This window comes from Pseudophryne corroboree, chromosome 4, assembly GCF_028390025.1.
Source record: "Pseudophryne corroboree isolate aPseCor3 chromosome 4, aPseCor3.hap2, whole genome shotgun sequence".
NCBI lineage: Eukaryota > Metazoa > Chordata > Amphibia > Anura > Myobatrachidae > Pseudophryne > Pseudophryne corroboree.
This window is the reverse complement of record NC_086447.1, coordinates 385,330,098-385,347,891: the sequence shown is the minus strand read 5'-3', so window position 1 is coordinate 385,347,891 and position 17,794 is coordinate 385,330,098. Positions and strand designations below refer to the sequence as shown.

The 17,794-nt window shown below is 44.0% G+C and overlaps 2 pseudogenes; one reads left to right on the top strand and one right to left on the bottom strand.

Moving 5' to 3' along the window:
* Nucleotides 1-4,516: 4,516 nt before the first annotated feature.
* LOC134913002 (5S ribosomal RNA) lies at nt 4,517-4,634 on the bottom strand (annotated as a pseudogene).
* Nucleotides 4,635-10,054: 5,420 nt separating this feature from the next.
* On the top strand, nt 10,055-10,172 carry LOC134913000 (5S ribosomal RNA; annotated as a pseudogene).
* The last annotated feature ends 7,622 nt before the right edge of the window (nt 10,173-17,794 follow it).

Here is a 17,794-nt window from a genome sequence, read left to right as displayed (position 1 = left end):
GGGAGGGGCAGGTGCAGCAAGCCCCTTGCGGGCTCGCTGCGCTCGCCACGCTGCAGGCTCGGTGGCGACCTGCAGTCGCCACGGATTCTATTCCCACTCTATTGGTGTCGTTGACACCCACGAGTGGAAATAGTCCCTGTTGGTCGGCATGCCGACCGTCGGGATAGTGACCCGTCGGGCTGGTGGAGGAGGTCATGTGACTGTCGGTCAGCTGACGATGGTCACATGAATACCACCCATATAGAGCTATACAAATATTATTAAATTCTGGAAAAATGTTTTGCTTTGCTCTTGGAGTTCATTTTAAGTTGGTTTCCTCTTTTGAGCCAAAGTCAAATAGGCAACTTGAAAGAACTAATATTCTCTCACAATATTTACGATGCATTAGTGACCTTCAAGATGATTAAGTGCATCTTTTACTCACTCCTGAATTTGCTTCCAAGAACTTTAAACACAGCTCAATTTAATATAAGATTCCATTGAAGGTCTATTCTGAATTTTCCAGTTTCTAAATCAATTTCAACTGTAACTAATAGAACCACTTATTTAGAGGAAACACAAGAGAGTCTATTTGAAACTTTGTGAGAAACTGAAGAACATTATAAACATGCTGAAGACACCGTAGAGCTATACACAATTATCAAGTTGCAGACAAAGGGCCTAATTCAGGTTGGATCGCAGTGTGCAATCCAAGAACAAAGATTACAAAAAAGATGCGGGCGCATGCGAAGGGCCCATCCTGCGCATGCGCCCGCATTTTCTGTTGGGGGGGCAGAAAATGTGATCGCCTCCGCCTGCAAATCAGGCAGAGGGGGTCACGGGGCGGGAAGGGTGGGTAGGCCGGCAAACAAGGAGGCGGTGCAGCGTGAACAGGGGCGTGATCGCGGCTGCATGACATCACACGCAGCCGCCACGATCTGACATATGGTGGCGGGCCTCCTGCGGGTGCAGCTAAGCTGCGGCGGCGGGAGGCAACCTTAATTTCTGTTAACTAGTGATGTGCACCGGAATTTTTTTCGGGTTTTGTGTTTTGGTTTTGGATTCGGTTCCGCGGCCGTGTTTTGGATTCGGGCGCATTTTGGCAAAACCTCCCTGAAATTTTTTGTCGGATTCGGGTGTGTTTTGGATTCGGGTGTTTTTTTACAAAAAACCCTCAAAAACAGCTTAAATCATAGAATTTGGGGGTCATTTTGAACCCAGAGTATTAACCTCAATAACCATAATTTCCACTCATTTCCAGTCTATTCTGAACACCTCACACCTCACAATACAGGTTGAGTATCCCTTATCCAAAATGCTTGGGACCGGAGGTATTTTGGATATCGGATTTTTCCGTATTTTGGAATAATTGCATACCATAATGAGATCTTATGATGATGGGACCTAAATCTAAGCACAGAATGCATTTATGTTACATATACACCCTAAACACACAGCCTGAAGGTAATTTTAGCCAATATTTTTATAACTTTGTGCATTAAACAAAGTGTGTCTACATTAACACATTTCATTTATGTTTCATATACACCTTATATACACAGCCTGAAGGTCATTTAAAACAATATTATTAATAAATTTGTGTATTAAACAAAGTTTGTGTACATTGAGCCATCAAAAAACAAAGGTTTCACTATCTCACTCTCACTCAAAAAAGTCCGTATTTCGGAATATTTCGTATTTCGGAATATTTGGATATGGGATACTCAACCTGTATTAATTTTAGTCCTAAAATTTGCACCGAGGTCGCTGGATGGGTTAGCTAAGCGACCCAAGTGGCCGACACAAACACCTGGCCCATTTAGGAGTGGCACTGCAGTGTCAGATAGAATGGCAGATTTAAAAAATAGTCCCCAAACAGCACATGATGCAAAGAAAAAAAAGAGGTGCAATGAGGTAGCTGTGTGACTAAGGTAAGCGACCCAAGTGGTCGACACAAACACCTGGCCCATCTAGGAGTGGCACTGCAGTGTCAGACAGGATGGCAGATTTAAAAATTGTCCCCAAACAGCACACGATGCAAAGAAAAAAAGAGGTGCACCAAGGTCTCTGGATGGCTAAGCTAAGCGACCCAAGTGACCGACACAAACACCTGGCCCATCTAGGAGTGGCACTGCAGTGTCAGACAGGATGGCAGATTTAAAAAAATAGTCCCCAAACAGCACATGATGCAAAGAAAAAAAGAGGTGCAATGAGGTAGCTGTGTGACTAAGCTAAGCGACCCAAGTGGCCGACACAAATACCTGGCCCATCTAGGAGTGGCACTGCAGTGTCAGACAGGATGACAGATTTAGAAAATAGTGCCCAAACAGCACATGATGCAAAGAAAAAAAGAGGTGCACCAAGGTCTCTGGATGGCTAAGCTAAGCGACCCAAGTGGCCGACACAAACACCTGGCCCATCTAGGAGTGGCACTGCAGTGTCAGACAGGATGGCAGATTAAAAAAATAGTCCCCAAACAGCACATGATGCAAAGAAAATAAGAGGTGCAATGAGGTAGCTGTGTGACTAAGCTAAGCGACCCAGGTGGCCGACACAAACACCTAGCCCATCTAGGAGTGGCACTGCAGTGTCAGACAGGATGGCAGATTTAGAAAATAGTGCCCAAACAGTACATGATGCAAAGAAAAAAAGAGGTGCACCAAGGTCGGTGGATGGCTAAGCTAAGCGACCCAAGTGGCCGACACAAACACCTGGCCCATCTAGGAGTGGCACTGCAGTTTTCTAGCGAGAGGATGAGTGCTTCCACCCTCATGTGAATCTGAACCACTAGCCATGAACATAGGCCAGGGCCTCAGCCGTTCCTTGCCACTCCGTGTCATAAATGGCATATTGGCAAGTTTACGCTTCTCATCAGATGCTTTTAATTTTCATTTTTGGGTCATTTTACTGAACTTTTGTAGTATACTTGATGACAAAGGGGTAGAGCAGTGGACTACTGTATCGTACTGCTATATATACTGGTGGTCGGCAAAATTCTGCACTGTCCTCCTACTATATACTGCGCACAACTAAAATGCAGCACAGGTATGGACGCATAGTATACTTGACGACACAGAGGTAGAGCAGTGGACTACTGTACCGTACTGCTATATATATATATATATATATAAATATATATATATGTAGAGAAGGAGATTTGACACAGCGCCACTTGTGAGGTGGGTTCTCAGTATTATGCAAATAAGTTAAATTGCTAAAAATCGTTAAAAAAACACGTAACCTTATTAAAGGTGTCTGCCAACCCTTAAAAACGCAGTGCTGGTACAGGACTGCTGGGAAATTTAGAAAATGGGGGAATAAAGGTACCGGCGACTAGTGTGATTTAAAATGCAAAATTGTTAAAAGACTGATTTAAAAGCCAAAGAACTATAAAATGATAAAAACAAGTTTTATTGAGCACACAAAATTATTATTAAAAATCCTGAAGTTATAAAAGCGTCTTAGTAAAAGTATAAGGAGATAAAACTTAACTTTTAAAATAGGCACAGGGGGGTCACCACAGGGAGCCCAACGCGTTTCGTCACAGCTGACTTCTTCAAAGGGTAAGGACAGAATGAAATGATATGCCTATTTATAGCACTGTTGGGCTGTTACAGGGTTGATGATGTCATAACACGTCATGTGATATCATTAACATATGAGGTGTATAAAATCGCAAGGACACTCAATTAGTATACATATAAAAACAACAGGGAGTATTAAGACCTAACTGGCATAAAAAACGAGTGGTTTAGGAGTTTATAAAGTGTTCTAATAGTCCAGTATTGTACTTTTTCTATTAAATTGCGGCACTTCCGCCACACTTCCGGTGACGGAGGGCCGCGTCACGTGATATCGGGTATTTCCGCCCCACTTCCGGGTATGTTCGTGCGCATGCGCCGACGGCGTCATCCATTCATTCTGCTGTGGTCTCTTCAGTTCACAGCAGCTCTAGTTCTGGTCTCCATGTTAGCATATGTATATTGCATAGCGGCGGCCATTTTGGGGATGATGTTCTCCATAGAATACATGCGGAATCGCGGTGGCCATCTTTATGTAGCCCCTGGAGACACACTTTCTTATTTCATCGGTAGCCATGGAAACCGGACCATGCAACGAGCAAAGAAGGAAAAAATGGTGAAGGCTCATGTACTGATTCAATTGTATATACAAATAAACATATATATACATATATACAACCAAATAAATATAACAAATGAGTATTTTTAAATATTTTTAAATATGTATAGACAAGAATTGATTATCTTAATAAGAGATACCTAATAAGTAAAACAAGCTGATATTTAATGTGCTATAAGATGTAGGTGGCTATTAAATGCATGTGAGGCATGGGAATTATGAGAAGTATTCATTAACTCATAGTGAGGAAGGGTTTGAAGTGATACGTGAATATTTAGTGAGTAAAACATAATGCACTGGTGACAGTGTGGTGCATCCTGGATGTATTAATAAAGTGATCTGGTTAGCAACTTATGGTGTTGATTAGGTCACTAGATAGCTCGATGTTATTTTTCCGTCCTTACAGTACCTAATATTCCCAGGCAGTCCCCTCCCTGGTACTGATCAGGCCCAAACACTGCTTAGCTTCCAAGATCGAACGAGATTGGGCGTACCAGTGTGGTTTGACTGTACTTGAGAGGTAAACATCTTAATGTCATGACCCAATCGCACATATTACACACACAAAACCAGTTTGTTCGCATGCTTTAATGAAAGGATACATGAGTGAGTGAAAGGTGAGAAGGGACGTGCGGGGAGGGCATATACAGTGGGTGAGTAGTACGAAATAATGTAGCACCTCACAAAAAGGGTGCAATTTCATAGCTCTCATTCAGACCCACCGGTTGTAGGGTCTGGAGCTGGAAGATCCAATACATCTCTCTTCTAGAGAGTTTGTTTGCGAGGTCTCCTCCTCTTTCCCCCAGGCGCACCAGCTCAATCGCTTTAAATGTGAGGTCCTCTGGATTAGAGTTATGGTGTGAAGTGAAATGTCTGGAGACCGTATGGCTCTCCACCTTGTTTTTTATATTCCTTATATGTTCCTGGATCCTCATCTTAAGTGGTCTCTTAGTTTTGCCCACATACTTCTTCCTGCAGGAACATTCCAGCAGGTAGATGACGGACACGGTATTACAGTTCATGAATTCCTTGATAGTGTAGATTTCCTTTTCTTCCATATCGCTGAAGGTTTTCCGGTTTGGATGTAGGAACTTGCAAATGTTGCATTTCCCGCATTTGAATGAACCCACACATCTAGGCATAGCAGAGCTCTTGGTAGACTTCTCTTTAAGTAGGCTGGGTGCAGGGTGGTCTTTTAGGTTCCTGGATTTTTTAAAAATGATGACTGGTTCGGGCGGTAAAAGGTCTTTGAGGACAGGGTCCATGAGTAGAATATTCCAGTGGGTCTTGAGTGATCTCCTGATGTTCTTCTCATGTTGATTATAGGAAGTGATGAAGGCTACCGAGTCTTTCTTGGGGTCTCTTATCTTATATTTCAGAAGTTCATCCCTGTTGATCTTCCTTGTTTTTTCCAGGGCTTTCTCCACGATATGTTCGGGGTACTCCTTATCTTGGAACCTCTTACTGTAGATTTTGAGTTGGTCATCACACTCTTTTTGCTTGGTACAGTTCCTCTTTATCCTTGAAAATTGTGACGCCGGAATGTTATCCTTCCACTTCTGGAGGTGGTTACTTCGATAGTGTAGATAGCTGTTCGTATCCACCTCCTTAATGTAGTTTTTGGTGGTGATGCCCCCATTCTCACCCGTTAATACCAAATCCAAATATTCGACTGACTTGTTGTTGATATTTGAAGTGAAGGTCAAGTTAAAATCATTCTGCCCCAGCTGATTTAAAAACTCATTAAAAGATTCGATCGTGCCGTTCCAAATGATTAAAATGTCATCGATATAGCGTCTGTAGAGCACCACCTTTTCTTTAAAGGCTTCCAGGCCGTATACATGAGTCTCTTCCCAATATCCCATAAATAAATTTGCGAAACTAGGTGCGAAAATCGTTCCCATAGCTGTGCCACAGCATTGTAAATAAAAATAGTTAAGAAATTTAAAATAATTATGACTGAGGATAAAAAGCATAAGATCACAGATAAAATCTCGGTGGGTTGGAGTCAGGGTTATATCATTGTTCAAGTATTCTCTGCATGCGGCTATACCCTTGGAATGTTCGATACATGTATATAGGGATTGAACATCCACAGTCGCCCACATGTAGGTATCCTTCCACTCCACAGTTCCGAGTACGTTAAGTATTGATGTTGTATCTTTCAGATAAGATGGTAATGTTTTAACGTATTTCTTTAAAAAAACATCCACGTACTCTGACAGGTTAGAGGTTAGTGAACCTATGCCCGCCACTATTGGTCTGCCAGGAGGATTTGTCAGTGACTTATGTATCTTCGGTAAGAAGTAAAAAATGGGGGTAATGGGATTGGATTGCATGAGAAATTGATACTCTTCCTTCGTAATCACTGTGTTCCGTAGTGCATGCAGAAGGATGGTCCTCAGTTCCTCTACAAATGGTTCTTTAGGATCACTCTGGAGTAGTGTGTAGGAATTAGTGTCCCCTAACAGTCGTTGTGCCTCTCTCGTATATAGGTCGTGGTCCATTATGACCAATCCCCCCCCTTTGTCAGCTTGTTTTATAACTATATTATGGTTCTTCTGCATTTTCTTCAGGGCTTCACATTCACGGTTCCCCAAGTTCTTTCCTTCTGTTTTCTTAGGTGCATTATCACACAGGTCCTTTTTCACCATATCATAGAAGAGACTGACATTGCTACCTTTTGACTCGAGTGGGTAATACTTCGATGTAGGTTTGAGGCCAGATTTGGAGCGTTCTTCGTAGTTGGTTATGACGGCATCTTCTTTACGTAAAAAATGTCTTTTTAAGGTGAGTTTCCTCACAAATTTATTAAGGTCGATAAAGGTTTCGAATTTATTCAGACCAGTTGTTGGTGCAAAAGTTAAACCTTTGCTGAGGAGTGAAACCTCAGGCTCCGTAAGGGTATGTTTTGAGAGATTGAAGATGCCTCTATCTCGTGGATCAATTATTGTAGGTTTCTTCTTTTCTGGTCTCTCCCGCCTGCCGCCCCGTTTTCCTCTTCTTCTAGGAGCCTTCTTTTCATGGGAGATGCCTGTCTGCTGTCTTCCCTCACCGTTTTCTGTATCACGTCTTTCATTCGTGCACCTGTTCTTGCGGATAAAAAATCCTGGTTTCCTGTGGAGTCTTTTCTTTGTAGGGCTGTGAATCTGTTATTTGTTCTTATGTGTGGGTTCGATGGGGAATCCTCACTATTTGTTCTATTCTTGGTTCCTTTGCTTGGTACCGTTTTCCATTGGTACCTTTCCACTCTGTTAGGCTGATGGCCCTGGGCCTTGAAACGGCTCCAGTTTTTCACATGTCCTTGGTGGTAATCATTTCTGTCCCGAAGAAATTTCTTCTCCTTCCCTTTGATAACCTCCCCTTCTATGTGCTCTAGTTTCTTGTTAAGTACTTTCTCATTTATGATGTAGTCCTCTTTCTCCTTAAATCTGCTCATCTCAGTTTCCTTTGCTTTTATTTCGACCTCTATTTCCGCCAGGGTGTCCTTCTTTTTGCGGATAAGAAGTTTCATGAGATCGATTGAGCATCTGTGTAGGATGGAGTCCCATTCTTCTATAAACTCCGTATCCTGTGTACCAAATGTGGGCCGCTTTAGGAGTCTTAGGCCTCTGGGTATTCTATTAACTGAAATGTAGTGTTCCAAGCCTTTAACATCCCACCACGTTTTCACTTCTTTACTCAGAAGTTTCTCCATCCCCCAAAAAAGATCGTCTAGATCTTGGTTGGGTGTCTGTGCGTCCACCTGTTTGTTCTCATTGAATATTCTTTGGCATAAATCATTTCTTCTAACCGTGCGGTCAGTGTCTCCAAGCATTTCTAGAGAAGATGCTGGAAAATACTGGATATACGTCTCACCAGGCTGCTATGTCGGTATACCACAGAAAAATTTGTGTAGAGAAGGAGATTTGACACAGCGCCACTTGTGAGGTGGGTTCTCAGTATTATGCAAATAAGTTAAATTGCTAAAAATCGTTAAAAAAACACGTAACCTTATTAAAGGTGTCTGCCAACCCTTAAAAACGCAGAACCATTTGTAGAGGAACTGAGGACCATCCTTCTGCATGCACTACGGAACACAGTGATTACGAAGGAAGAGTATCAATTTCTCATGCAATCCAATCCCATTACCCCCATTTTTTACTTCTTACCGAAGATACATAAGTCACTGACAAATCCTCCTGGCAGACCAATAGTGGCGGGCATAGGTTCACTAACCTCTAACCTGTCAGAGTACGTGGATGTTTTTTTAAAGAAATACGTTAAAACATTACCATCTTATCTGAAAGATACAACATCAATACTTAACGTACTCGGAACTGTGGAGTGGAAGGATACCTACATGTGGGCGACTGTGGATGTTCAATCCCTATATACATGTATCGAACATTCCAAGGGTATAGCCGCATGCAGAGAATACTTGAACAATGATATAACCCTGACTCCAACCCACCGAGATTTTATCTGTGATCTTATGCTTTTTATCCTCAGTCATAATTATTTTAAATTTCTTAACTATTTTTATTTACAATGCTGTGGCACAGCTATGGGAACGATTTTCGCACCTAGTTTCGCAAATTTATTTATGGGATATTGGGAAGAGACTCATGTATACGGCCTGGAAGCCTTTAAAGAAAAGGTGGTGCTCTACAGACGCTATATCGATGACATTTTAATCATTTGGAACGGCACGATCGAATCTTTTAATGAGTTTTTAAATCAGCTGGGGCAGAATGATTTTAACTTGACCTTCACTTCAAATATCAACAACAAGTCAGTCGAATATTTGGATTTGGTATTAACGGGTGAGAATGGGGGCATCACCACCAAAAACTACATTAAGGAGGTGGATACGAACAGCTATCTACACTATCGAAGTAACCACCTCCAGAAGTGGAAGGATAACATTCCGGCGTCACAATTTTCAAGGATAAAGAGGAACTGTACCAAGCAAAAAGAGTGTGATGACCAACTCAAAATCTACAGTAAGAGGTTCCAAGATAAGGAGTACCCCGAACATATCGTGGAGAAAGCCCTGGAAAAAACAAGGAAGATCAACAGGGATGAACTTCTGAAATATAAGATAAGAGACCCCAAGAAAGACTCGGTAGCCTTCATCACTTCCTATAATCAACATGAGAAGAACATCAGGAGATCACTCAAGACCCACTGGAATATTCTACTCATGGACCCTGTCCTCAAAGACCTTTTACCGCCCGAACCAGTCATCATTTTTAAAAAATCCAGGAACCTAAAAGACCACCTTGCACCCAGCCTACTTAAAGAGAAGTCTACCAAGAGCTCTGCTATGCCTAGATGTGTGGGTTCATTCAAATGCGGGAAATGCAACATTTGCAAGTTCCTACATCCAAACCGGAAAACCTTCAGCGATATGGAAGAAAAGGAAATCTACACTATCAAGGAATTCATGAACTGTAATACCGTGTCCGTCATCTACCTGCTGGAATGTTCCTGCAGGAAGAAGTATGTGGGCAAAACTAAGAGACCACTTAAGATGAGGATCCAGGAACATATAAGGAATATAAAAAACAAGGTGGAGAGCCATACGGTCTCCAGACATTTCACTTCACACCATAACTCTAATCCAGAGGACCTCACATTTAAAGCGATTGAGCTGGTGCGCCTGGGGGAAAGAGGAGGAGACCTCGCAAACAAACTCTCTAGAAGAGAGATGTATTGGATCTTCCAGCTCCAGACCCTACAACCGGTGGGTCTGAATGAGAGCTATGAAATTGCACCCTTTTTGTGAGGTGCTACATTATTTCGTACTACTCACCCACTGTATATGCCCTCCCCGCACGTCCCTTCTCACCTTTCACTCACTCATGTATCCTTTCATTAAAGCATGCGAACAAACTGGTTTTGTGTGTGTAATATGTGCGATTGGGTCATGACATTAAGATGTTTACCTCTCAAGTACAGTCAAACCACACTGGTACGCCCAATCTCGTTCGATCTTGGAAGCTAAGCAGTGTTTGGGCCTGATCAGTACCAGGGAGGGGACTGCCTGGGAATATTAGGTACTGTAAGGACGGAAAAATAACATCGAGCTATCTAGTGACCTAATCAACACCATAAGTTGCTAACCAGATCACTTTATTAATACATCCAGGATGCACCACACTGTCACCAGTGCATTATGTTTTACTCACTAAATATTCACGTATCACTTCAAACCCTTCCTCACTATGAGTTAATGAATACTTCTCATAATTCCCATGCCTCACATGCATTTAATAGCCACCTACATCTTATAGCACATTAAATATCAGCTTGTTTTACTTATTAGGTATCTCTTATTAAGATAATCAATTCTTGTCTATACATATTTAAAAATATTTAAAAATACTCATTTGTTATATTTATTTGGTTGTATATATGTATATATATGTTTATTTGTATATACAATTGAATCAGTACATGAGCCTTCACCATTTTTTCCTTCTTTGCTCGTTGCATGGTCCGGTTTCCATGGCTACCGATGAAATAAGAAAGTGTGTCTCCAGGGGCTACATAAAGATGGCCACCGCGATTCCGCATGTATTCTATGGAGAACATCATCCCCAAAATGGCCGCCGCTATGCAATATACATATGCTAACATGGAGACCAGAACTAGAGCTGCTGTGAACTGAAGAGACCACAGCAGAATGAATGGATGACGCCGTCGGCGCATGCGCACGAACATACCCGGAAGTGGGGCGGAAATACCCGATATCACGTGACGCGGCCCTCCGTCACCGGAAGTGTGGCGGAAGTGCCGCAATTTAATAGAAAAAGTACAATACTGGACTATTAGAACACTTTATAAACTCCTAAACCACTCGTTTTTTATGCCAGTTAGGTCTTAATACTCCCTGTTGTTTTTATATGTATACTAATTGAGTGTCCTTGCGATTTTATACACCTCATATGTTAATGATATCACATGACGTGTTATGACATCATCAACCCTGTAACAGCCCAACAGTGCTATAAATAGGCATATCATTTCATTCTGTCCTTACCCTTTGAAGAAGTCAGCTGTGACGAAACGCGTTGGGCTCCCTGTGGTGACCCCCCTGTGCCTATTTTAAAAGTTAAGTTTTATCTCCTTATACTTTTACTAAGACGCTTTTATAACTTCAGGATTTTTACTAATAATTTTGTGTGCTCAATAAAACTTGTTTTTATCATTTTATAGTTCTTTGGCTTTTAAATCAGTCTTTTAACAATTTTGCATTTTAAATCACACTAGTCGCCGGTACCTTTATTCCCCCATTTTCTAAATATATATATATATATATATATATATATATACTGGTGGTCAGCAAAATTCTGCACTGTCCTCCTACTATATACTGCGCACAAATAAAATGCAGCACAGGTATGGATGCATAGTATACTTGACGACACAGAGGTAGAGCAGTGGACTACTGTACCGTACTGCTATATATATATATATATATACTGGTGGTCACAGCAAAATTCTGCACTGTCCTCCTACTATATACTACAATGCAGCACAGATATGGAGCGTTTTTCAGGCAGAGAACGTAGATATTTTCAGCACACTGAGCACAGATATTTGCAAGCACACTGAGCACAGATATTTGCAAGCACACTGAGCACAGATATTTGCAGCACACTGAACACAGAAACTGAAAGAATGCAGCCACGTCCTCTCGCTATCATCTCCAAAGCATGAGTGAAAATGGCGGTGACGCGCGGCTCCTTATTTAGAATACGAATCTCGTGAGAATCCGACAGCGGGATGATGACGTTCGGGCGTGCTCGGGTTAACCGAGCAAGGTGGGAAGATCAGAGTCTGCCTCGGAACCGTGTAAAATGAGTGAAGTTCGGGGGGGTTCGGATCCCGAGGAACCAAACCCGCTCATCACTACTGTTAACAAGCAGAAATTGCTATCGCAATTTCTGCTTGTTGAAGGGTGGGGAGGCTCCGGTCAGCATGCTGGGCGGCCTTGCCCAGCAATGGACAGCACCCAGCATGCTAACAAAAGGATTGCAAATTAGCATTAGCAGAATTTGCAATCCTTACTGAATTAGGCCCAAAGTCTATTCTTTCCAATAAAAATTTAAACAGAAAAATAGTACAACAAATATCTGGGCGCTGACAATAATTACTATGATGTTAAAAGTCACTGATTTAGGTTGCTGCTTCACCAAGAGGTCACTGCCAACCTCACTAAAAGTTCCAAAAAATATATACACAATAATGAAGCGCTGTCCAAATCAATGTATATTTAAAACATATAACATTTATTTAACCAATACATGACAAACATATATCACACGGCCGGTGTTTTCCTAATCTCACTTAGAACATATATAATATATAATATAATATAACCACTCCGGGGTTAATAAGCTTATTAAGTGCACTAGATGTTAGTAGTCATTAATCATGCCATAATGGAAGACTTGAAATCATCAGAAAAAGTTCAAAGCATGATGTCAGGAATCGACTCACCACAGTTACATCTGTCCGTCAGTGCGGACTCCGTCCGGGGTCCCTACGTTTTGCTGTCACCCGACTCCCTGTTGCCGGACGTCATCCTGGGCCTGGGAGCACTCCTGTTGTCGGCAGGCATGGGAGCGCGCTGCGTTCCCGCCGGGCCGCGGCGTGGGCGCCGCCATGACAGTCTCCATCAGCCTGAGTACGGCGGCCAATCCGGAGCTTGGCCGCACCTCCTTGTTCCACTCCAGCCTATGTCTGCACACCAGGGGGTATATCAGGAGCTGCAGGATGAGCCTGTGGCTGTCCTGAACTTTGTGTCACTCCTGCGATCCATGTGCCTGGATCCTCCGTGTTCCTGGTTACCTTCCTGGATCCTCCGTGTTCCTGGTTACCTTCCTGTTCCTCCGTGTTCCTGGTTACCTTCCTGCATCTCCGTGGAACTACAAGCATCAGCAATCCCTGGGTTTACTATCTGGCTCCACACCTATCTACATCCACAGTGTGCTTCAGCCTCAGCAGTAGAGACTCTCTCTCTCCAGGTGCATTTCATCACCTCACCTGTGAAGCAGCTTGCTAGCTGCCTGTGCTTCATCAACTGCACTGTGAACTGTTACCAAGTCTCCTGCATCTGCTACCAGGTTTGCTACCATATATCACCATCTCTGCTGGCTCCACGTTTTAAACAACTCTGGTTCCCATACCAGTGACTTTATCCATCATACTGTCATATTACATTTGCCATAGACTCTCAGCTTTTACGCTGCACCATTATCATTGCATTCCTTACTGTTTATTTCTGCTGCCTTATTGTGTGAACTTTTCTGTTAATAAAACATCATTGCGCCCATGCGCAGAAACCCAATCCAGCCTCCTCACTTCTTCCATCCTACCTCCACTGACCCACTAGCACCCCCCCCCCGGGGGGACACGAGCTAAACCAAACCTGACAGTAAGTTCAGGACCGATGGACTCGGACGGTGGTCAGAGTGTGGGGTCAGGGGCCTTACAAAATCTGGTCTCCCGCTTGGATGGTCAAGAGGCTGTGTGCAGCAGCAGATGTTTCAGTTCCTGCAAGGAATGTCCTCCCGGATTGATACACTGCAACAATCCCTGCCTAGTGTACCTGCTTTTCCAGTTCCAGTTACCCCAGCACCTGCAAGTGCTGTGAGCTCTTCTATGTCGGCTGCATCAGCTCCAGTGTCACGCTTGCACCTGCCCGTGCCCAGCAAATATGATGGCAGTCCGAAGCTATGTCGCGGGTTCCTTAACCAATGTGAAATCCAGTTTGAATTATTATCACACAATTTCCCCACGCCAAGATCCAAGGTTGCCTACATTATCTCACTGCTCTCTGGTTCTGCCTTGAGTTGGGTGTCTCCTCTGTGGGAACGTGCTGACCCTCTGATGAACAACTACGCTGAATTCGTTTCAACCTTCAGACGCATCTTTGACGAACCGGGTCGTGCAACATCAGCCTCTGCAGATCTTATTCAGCTTCGTCAAGGTACCCGGAGTATGGGCCAATATGTCATCCAGTTCCAGACATTAGCCGCAGAGATCCAGTGGAATAACCAAGCCCTGGTAGCAGCCTTCTGGCATGGACTTTCGGATCGGATCAAGGATGAACTGGCAATTCGTGATATCCCTGAGCAATTGTCTGAACTAATCTCTCTGTGCATCAAGTTGGACTCTCGCATTCGCGAACGCAACAGTGAGCGTGCTCGTAGTGAGCCTCGCAAGTCAAGAATGGTACCTTCAGTACAATTTCAGCCTCCACCTTCTGATGAGCCTATGCAAATTAATAGGTCCCGCTTAACTCCTGAGGAGCGGTCAAGAAGACTCCGTGAGAGACTGTGTCTTTATTGTGCGGCTACAGGTCACCAGATTAATTCCTGTACAGTGCGTTCGGGAAACGCCAGATCCTGACTTGTAAAGGAGGAGTCAAGTTGGGATCTTCTAGACAAGCTCCTTCAAATCAAGACCTTATTCTTCCTGTGACTTTAGAGACTACGGCTGGACTCCAATCTGCAACTGCGTTGGTGGACTGTGGAGCCGCGGGAAACTTTATCACTCAGGCTGCAGTAGATAAGTTTCATTTGCCTGTCTGCAAACTCTCATATCCAGTCTACATTACTGCAGTGGATGGTAGCCGAATTTCCAAGGGCTATATCTCTCACCAGACCAAGCCAGTGGTACTGGGAGTCGGGTTCCTGCATTCTGAATTAATAAAGTTTTTAGTTATTCCTCAGGCAACCCAGGAGATTGTGTTGGGTATGCCCTGGCTCCAACTACATAATCCGCGGATTGATTGGTCCACGTTACAACTCACTTCCTGGGGTTCACATTGCCGTCAGTCCTGCTTAGCTCAAGTTTACCCTATAAGGTCTTCTGAAGTCAAGTCCCAGTCAAGTCTTCCTGTGGCCTACCAAGATTTCTCTGACGTCTTCAGTGAAAAGGCTGCTGATGTTCTGCCGCCCCATAGAGAGTGGGATTGCCCCATAGACCTCATTCCCGGCAAAAAACCACCTAGGGGGCGTACGTATCCGTTATCTGTTCCTGAAACCGAGGCGATGAGCGATTACATCAGGGAGAACTTACAGAAGGGATTCATCCGCCCCTCATCTTCACCCGCTGGTGCGGGCTTTTTCTTTGTCAAAAAGAAGGATGGAGGATTACGTCCATGCATCGACAACCGGGGTCTCAATGACATTACCATCAAAAATAGCTATCCATTACCCCTCATCACTGAGTTGTTTGATAGAGTCAAGGGAGCCCGCATCTTCACCAAGTTAGATCTCCGCGGTGCCTATAATCTCATCAGAATCCGTAGTGGTGACGAATGGAAGACAGCTTTTAATACTCGAGATGGTCATTACGAGTACCTGGTAATGCCATTCGGGTTGAGCAATGCCCCAGCAGTATTCCAGCACTTCGTTAACGAAATCTTCCGTGACGTTCTGTATAAGTATCTTGTAGTTTACCTGGATGATATCCTCATCTTCTCCCAAGATATCTCTTCTCATCGTCTACAAGTCCGTGAGGTCCTCCGACGTCTTCGTGAGAACCGTCTCTACGGCAAGTTGTCCAAGTGTACTTTTGAAGTTTCTTCCATACCCTTCCTGGGGTATATAATTTCCGGATCGGATCTCCAGATGGACCCGACAAAGTTGGAAGCTATTGCCAATTGGTCCATTCCGAATACTCTCAAGTCCATTCAGCGATTCCTGGGATTCGCTAATTATTATAGGAAGTTCATCCGAGGATTCTCAACTCTCATCGCTCCTATTACCAGCTTAACTCGGAAGGGGGCAGATCATTCCAACTGGTCAGAAGAAGCTTTATCCGCATTTCAAAAAATCAAGCTGGCTTTCATGTCTGCTCCAGTTCTGTCTCAACCAGATGTTAACAAGCCATTCGAGTTGGAGGTGGATGCTTCCACAGTAGGAGTTGGAGCTGTTCTCTCCCAGAAGGGAACTGATGGGAAGATTCACCCTTGTGGATTTTATTCTCGTAAATTCCTTCCTGCAGAAGCTAACTATTCCATTGGTGACCAAGAACTACTGGCGATCAAGCTGGCCCTTGAGGAATGGAGGTATCTCCTGGAAGGGGCCAAATTTCCATTCAACATCTATACGGATCATAAAAATCTGCTTTACTTAAAGGCAGCCCAGTGTCTTAATCCTCGCCAGTCCCGGTGGGCTATGTTCTTTTCTCGTTTTAACTTTAAGCTTCATTTCCGCCCAGGTTCCCAGAATATCAAAGCAGATGCTTTGTCCCGATCTATGGAGTCCAAAGAAGGGACGTCCGATCCAGTTCCGCATTCCATCCTGAATCCAGTCGTATTTGCTTCATCTCAAGTTTCTCCTGCTCCGGCTCCTGGTAAGACTTTTGTTTCCCCAGAACTGCGTCCCAAGTTGCTGTCTTGGGCTCATCAGTCCAAATTCACTGGGCATCCTGGTGTCCTAAAGACCTTCAAGTTTCTCTCCGAGACATACTGGTGGCCGAAGATGAAAGTCGACATCAAAGACTTTGTGGCATCCTGTCCTAAGTGTGCGCAGCACAAGACTCCTCGTCAGTCTCCAGCAGGTCAGTTACAGCCATTATCTATTCCCAGCCGTCCCTGGTCACACCTGTCCATGGATTTCATCTCCGACCTTCCCTCTTCTCAAGGATATAATACCATCTGGGTTGTGGTTGACAGGTTTACCAAAATGGCTCATTTTGTTCCTCTCCAGGGTCTCCCTTCCGCCCCAAAACTTGCTCAAATCTTCCTACGGGAGATTTTCCGTTTACATGGACTGCCCACTGAAATTATATCTGACCGTGGAGTTCAGTTCGTGGCAAGGTTTTGGAGAGCCCTTTGTTCTGCCATGCAAGTCAGTCTCAAGTTTTCGTCGGCTTACCACCCTCAGACAAATGGGCAGACAGAGAGGGTAAACCAAGAGTTGGAAACCTTTTTAAGACTTTATGTTTCATCTTCTCAGGATGACTGGTTGGATCTGCTTCCGTGGGCCGAATTTGCCCACAACTTCCGCTACCATACTGCTACAGAAACAACTCCATTCTTTGCTGTATATGGACAACATCCTCGTGTTCCGGATTTTCAAGACCTTCCTAACATCGATGTTCCTGCCGCCACTGTTGTTTTGGGTCAGTTCTCTTCAACCTGGAAGAAGATTCATGCTTCCCTCAAGAAAGCTTCCAGTCGTTATAAGTTCTTTGCTGACCGGAAAAGACGCGCAGTTTCTAGCCTGAAGCCTGGTGACAAGGTTTGGCTCTCCACTCGGAACCTCCGTCTTAGAGTGCCATCGATGAAGTTCGCACCACGCTTCATCGGTCCCTTCACCATCGAAAAAGTCATCAGTCCTGTGGCTTACAAACTCAAATTGTCTCCTTCATTACGAATTCCTAATGCCTTTCATATCTCTCTCCTCAGACCGTTAGTCCTGAATCGCTTCCAAAGAGCTCTTCCAGTTGGTCCCAGAATACGAACCCAGCGGGGCGTAGAGTTTGAAATAGAGAAGATTCTGGATTCTCGTTGCCGGTACGGTCGTTTGCAATACCTCATCGACTGGTCCGGTTATGGTCCTGAGGAGAGAAGCTGGGTGAATTCTTCTGACGTCCATGCTCCAAGGTTGGTCCGTATCTTCCACAGAACTCACCCTTCCAAGCCACGTGGGTGTTCGGTGCCCACCCC